Source organism: Ursus arctos, unplaced genomic scaffold (assembly GCF_023065955.2).
Source record: "Ursus arctos isolate Adak ecotype North America unplaced genomic scaffold, UrsArc2.0 scaffold_31, whole genome shotgun sequence".
Classification (NCBI taxonomy): Eukaryota; Metazoa; Chordata; class Mammalia; order Carnivora; family Ursidae; genus Ursus; species Ursus arctos.
The window spans coordinates 12,954,578-12,960,898 of record NW_026622997.1 but is presented as its reverse complement, the minus strand read 5'-3'; the positions used below and the strand labels follow the sequence as shown (position 1 = coordinate 12,960,898).

Sequence of the window (6,321 nt, the reverse complement as noted above, 5' to 3'; positions counted from 1 at the left end):
AGGTAGGTAGATGATAAATAGATAGATAGATAGATAGATAGATAGATAGATAATAAATATAGATACATATATATACAGGTTTTATTTGTCAATCATGCCTCGTGAAGCTAGGGAAAATAGGAGAAATACCATCTGGCTCTTTTGTGAATATTCCTTGTTATATGTTAATATCACTGTTGTTGTTTTTTTTCTATTTTAAAATGTACAAATCAGGAACACAAAAGAGACAACTCATTTTCATCTTTTCCAGGCATCATTCCTCATCTGTAAATGGCCATAAGAATATGGAATGATTCCTCAGGTTCCTTCCTGCACAAACTTTTTCTGAACCTATTCGTAGCACACGAGCTTTCCAGCAATCCTTACAGTGAGGAAGTCATTGGCGGATGGTGTTCAGGGCACACAGTGTTTCTTGATGCAAGTATTTACTAGTTCAGCCCTGAGTTCCTGCTGCATGCCAGGTACTTTGCTAGGATTAGGGGTACAAAGAAGAAAGCAGAAAAAAAGAAAGAAATTCTGCTTTCATGGGTTTTAGAGGCGCTCAGAAAAATAAGCACCCAAACAGCTGTGACAACGTCTGATTCAAATTTTCACTGATAAGAAAATAAATAGAGGCTAGAGACTGTATTTGGCATGGAGATAGAAAAGTCGAGGCAGATCGGTCTCGGGAGAGTTGGCAAGGAAGGCGTGGTGTCAGGGAAGCTCTAAGAGAGCTGATCAGAAATAAGGGAAAACGAAAAGTTTTATCGGCTGTAGAACAATAGAACTATGAAGGGATTGAATTCTGTGTGTTTTTAAGTCCTGCCACTCTAGTTTGGGTATGTATTTCTGTGTGATGCTTTTCCTCTACATTCTCCAGCACCCCAATGTACTACATACATACATACATATATACATACATACATACATAAATAAAAATAGGACCAGCAAAAATTTTACTGTAATAAAACTCAAAATGTACAGAATCGTCATTTCTCGAGGCCTGGAAATTAACCTAGCAATTTCTTACATAACTGTAAAAGAGGGCCATGATGAAGTTGGAGGAGGGCCACAGAAACACCCCAAAATGCAAGAATACAGCAAAGTGAGGGCATTTGAAAAATAAGGCTCTTTCATCTTAAAAGCCAAGAACAAGGCCAGTCATAATCACAGTTTTTAAATTGTGAAGAGTAATATTAGAAGGATATTCTGATTCTGTTCTGCTCTTTAAGGATTAAGGCATTTCACGAAATAAATAACACACAACGGATTGCCTGTGTAAGTGTTCAACACAGGAAATGGCAGATCCAGCCATAATCTTCTAAGTTACGCTAAAGCTCTCTGCATGTACTTCATCAACATTTTTAGATTTAAATTCTAAACCACAGGAAAAGTATTTCCCTTGTGAGTCTTCTGGTAACGGTGTTCTCCGCTGTCAGGTTTGCTGGAAAGTTCATGTGTTGAGGATAGGTTCACAAGGGGAGCCAGGCTGGCTCGGTCAGTGGAGCATCCGACTCTTGGTTTCCGCTCAGATCATGATCTCAGGGTCATAAGATGGAGCCCTGCATTGGGCTCCATGCTCAGCGCAGAGTCTGCCTGAGATTCTCTCCCTCTCCCTCTGCCCCTCCCACCATGTGCTGTAGCTCTAAAAGGATAAATAAACCTTTAAAAAAATAGGTCCATGAAAAGTTTGTACAGGAACTAACCTGAGAAGTCGTTCCACCCCCTCTTCCATCCCTGTATAGATAAGGGGACTGAGGCCTGGAGAAGATGGAAATGAGTTGTCTGTGTTGTGTTTCTGATGTACAACGTGATGACTTGCTATGGCTATACCTTGCATATATTGTATATATAAGTAATATCATTAAAAGCAGATCTGCTCTTGTATGACTTAATATTAGGAAAATTTTAATAAATGTGCCTTAATAAAGAACTGATGCTTCAAAATTATATAGGATCCATCAATATGTTGCAATATTCCCAAAATTTTACATACAGTTGGAGATTTTCTTTCCTCTGCAGTTTTTGGTTAGGGCATAGAAAGGGAGGAGAGAATTCTCCAGAGTAAAGTAACTGGAATATAAATGGTCATCTCTTACTACTTCTTCTTCCCGCCTATTGTGTTTGACTAAAAAAGAAGAAAGAAAAACAAAGGAAGAAAGGAATGAAGGAAAGAAAAGAAAGAAAGCAAGCCCCAAAGAATAAAATCCAACAATTAAATTATAAATATATTTTTAAAATAGAATTACTAATCTAACCAGCCTTAACTACAGTAATAAGAAAATTTTGTTTGAAAAACAGAAAAGATAATGAAGAACACCAACAGGATTCTAACCACCTAAATTCCATTTTTGTTTTTCATAAATCTGGGTCTGACTGGTTTCTTTCAAAATTTATTTTCGTATAGGAGCACACTCAGTCGAGTAAGTGTCCAAAACTTGGTTTCGGCTCAGGTCATGTTCTCATGGGTTGTGAGATCCAGCCCCCCAAGTTGGGCTCCGCACTCAGTGGGAGATCTCTATGAAAGATTCTCTCCCTCTGCCGTTCCTCCCGCTCACTGTCGCTCTCTGAAAATAATAAATCTTTAAAACAATTATTTTCAGATAATTTACCTTGAAATTAGGTCTCTGGAGGAGTTAAAGGTCAGAATGCTGAGGAAGGTAATGAAGTAAAGGTAGAAAGAATATAGTTTGGGTGAATATAGGTGAAGCCAATGCAAATTTTTTTTAATTTTTTAAAATTTTTAAAATTTTTTTAAAACTCAGAAACATTTACCTATATACGGTGAAATGGGTTGCTTTATTTTTAAACCATCCATAATGACTAGTAGGTTTCCATCACTGCAGAAGTATTCGGAGTAATCACAATTAAATAATCACAATCAATTAACCATAAATCTAACACGTTTGGTCAACCTGTTCTTCCTTTCTATGAAGCTGTGCAGAATGGACACCTATGTTAGCAACAGTCTACCACCCTTCATTCCAGTGAACTCTGTCTAATTTTGTGATAACAGCAATAACACAAAGCAGGATTTATTCTGTTTATGGATTGTGAGTAAACAAAACTTGTAAAGAAGCTAATTGTTTACCCATGTGAGGTGGGTGAGCTTTTCCAGAAGAGCAGGAGTTAGTGCCCTCAAGGAGACCTTTTATTAAATGGAGCTAGAAATGTGTGTTCGTTTCATGGGTCTAAAGAGAGCAAAGGCATCATTGTTGAACAGTTACTTTAGGGCACTAGGATTTCCGTATCAGGTATTACGTACACTTTGTACATACAACCTGTCCTCACAAGCAGTAATGGCAACATGCTGTTATTTATGAGACCTGCACTGTAATCCCATAACAACACTTATGGGGAGCCAAGCCCTATTCTAGAAGTCATCTTAGTTTGCATGATCTTCCATCAGCAAGATCCTTAAACTCATTTCATTCACCTACACAGAGGGAAGTTAAACAAGGTGAGCTCTAAAATCCCTTTCAATTCTAAAATAAAATTATTGATTCATTTTCTTCTTTTTCTGTGTTGTCTTTCAAGTTGTATTAGGAACATTTTTCTTTCAATAATGCCTCTTTTCCACCCTCCCCAAATATACACTTAATTCTGAAGAATTAAAACAAGATTTTAAGCACACTATTCTCTTCCAAAACACATGGAGAAACCAACACAATGCAAAAGCTGTTTTACTATTGTGGCAAAATCACTAAACAAATCATTTCCATGCCTAAATAACAAGATGGTAGGCCAGACATCGCATTTCCCACCTCCTCTTTTTCCATCCCCAAAATAGATGACTACTTGCTTATTTTGTAAAGTAGGTGTTAAAAAGTTTCTTGGGTATTGGGGAAAAAAAAAAAACAGTGATCCAGAACAAAATTTGATTATATCTTTTACATTTAAAATTTTTTTCTCATTAAACTTTTGTTTTAATGGGTCTCAAAATCCGTGACAGAGTTTTGGTCATGTTGTTTCTATTAAAAAGTATTGATTTTAAAAATTAATGACTTAATGGGACACCTGGGTGGCTCAGTCGGTTAAGCCTCTGCCTTCAGCTCAGGTCATGATTCCAGGGTCCTGGGACTGAGTCCCGCATGGGACTTCTTGCTCAGCGGGAAGCCTGCTTCTCCCTCTGCTTACCATTCCCCCTGCTTGTGCTCTCTCTTTCTGACAAATACAGAAATAAAATCTTTTAAAAAATTAATAACTTAAAACTGCCACACACACACACACACACACACACACACATACACACACACAAAACAAAACATTCTCTTTTCCTTCTGAAGGCTTTACAATGCATTGCTATTATTAACCAGTCTTAAACTATTAAACTTAAATGGCGAATTGACACAGTTTTGATACCATTCTCCCACTGCTGATTAAGACTGGGGTGGCATGTGTTGGGGATAATATTCACTGAGCCTTGTGAGTTTTCTGGGCAGACTTGGTGATCTTGCCAGCTCCAGCTGCCTTCTTGTCCTCTGCTTTGATGACACCCACAGAAACCATCTGTCTCCTGTTAGGAACAGCAAAACGGCCCAGAGGAGGGCAGTCAGAGAAGCTCTCAACACACATAGGCTTGCCAGGAACCATATCAATGATGGCAGCATCACCAGATTTCAGGAACATGGGGCTACCTTCCAGCTTTTTTCCAGAACTGTGGTCAATCTTCTCCTTCAGCTCAGCAAACATGCAACAACGTGAGCTGTGTGACAAACCAGTGCAAGTGTGTAGCCAGTGCTGAATTGGCTGGATGGTTCAGGATAATCACCTGTGCTATGAAGCCAATTGCTTCTGTTGGTGGGTCATTTTTGCTGTCACCAGCCACAGTGCCACAACAAACATCTTTGACGGGTATGTTCTTGACATTGAAGCCCACCATCCTCCCGAGGAACAGCTTCACTCAAAGCTTCATGGTGCATTTCAGCAGACTTTACCTCAGTTATAACATTGACTGGAGCAAAGTTGACCACCATGCTGAGTTTAAGAACACCAGTCTCTGGGACACCTGGGTGGCACAGTCCATTGAGCATCTGGCTCCTGGTTTTAGCTCAGGCTCTGATCTGAGGGTCATGAGATAGAGCCCCCATGGGACTCTATGCTCAGCATGGAGTCTGCTTAAAATTCTTTTTCCCTCTCCCTCTGTCCCTCCCCTCCTCTAAAATAAATAAATAAATCTTAAAAAAAAAAAAACACACCAGTCTCCACTCAGCCCACAGGGACAGTACCAATACGATGAATTTTGTGGATGTCCTGGAGGGGCAAACACAAAGGCTTGTCATTTGGACGAGCTGGTGGCAGGATTCAATCCAGAGTTCCAAGCAGTGTGATTCCACTGGCATTGGCATTTTCACAGGTGACTTTCCATCCCTTGAACTAAGACATGTTAGCACTTGGCTCCAGAATGTATGCTGTCACAGTTCCAACCAGAAACTGGCACAAATGCTACCGTCTCGGGATTGTAGCCAATTTTCTTAATGTAGGTGTTGACTTCCTGAATGAGTTCCTCATATCTCTTCTGGCTGTAGGATGGCTCAGTGGAATCCATTTTGTGAACACCGACGATTAGTTGTTTCACGCCCAGTATAAAAGCCAGAAGGGCTTGTTGTGGGTCTGCCCATTCTTGGAGATATCTGCTTCAAATTCACCAACATCAGCAGTGACTATTACGACAGCATAGTCAGCCTGAGATGTGCCAGTAATAATGTTTTTGATGGAGTCTCTGTGACCTGGGGTGTCAACAATGGTCACAGAATACTTGCTGGTCTTGAATTTCCACAGGGAGATATCAATGGTGATATCATGTTCACAGTCAGCTTTCAGTTTACCCAAGACCCAGGCATACTTGAACTGGCCTTTCCTATCTCAGCAGCCTCCTTCTCAAACTTTTCAATGGTTCTTTTTTCTTTCCCACCACATTTGTAGATCAGATGACCAATAGTGGTAGACTTGCCCAAATCTACGCATCCAAGACAGTGATGTTGATACAAGTCATCTCCTTTCCCATTTTGGTTTAGGTTTAGTGGTGGTTTTTACAACACCAGTGTTCTGGCAGCAAACCCATTGTGAAAAGGCTGATTATCTTTTTAAAAACTTGTAAATCTATTTAGGGATTTTAGAAAGAAATGAATGAAAGGAAGATCCTAATATCTAAAACTCAAGTCAGATTGACTTCAGATAGAATCCAATGTGACAAATGTTAAGTTGTTGTTGGGAAAGTGAAGGAGCATACCATGAGGAAACTAACCAAAAAAACACAGCTCATCACTTTTGTGCCCCTGGTGTATTTCTGGGTTCAAAATTCAGCTCTTTAGAATTCCCATATCCTCCATTCCTAAATAT

General features: G+C 39.5%; 1 pseudogene; it reads right to left on the bottom strand.

Annotated features, from left to right (window-relative positions):
- Window positions 1-4,392: 4,392 nt before the first annotated feature.
- Window positions 4,393-5,986, bottom strand: LOC113264196 (elongation factor 1-alpha 1-like; annotated as a pseudogene).
- Between the last annotated feature and the right edge of the window lie 335 nt (window positions 5,987-6,321).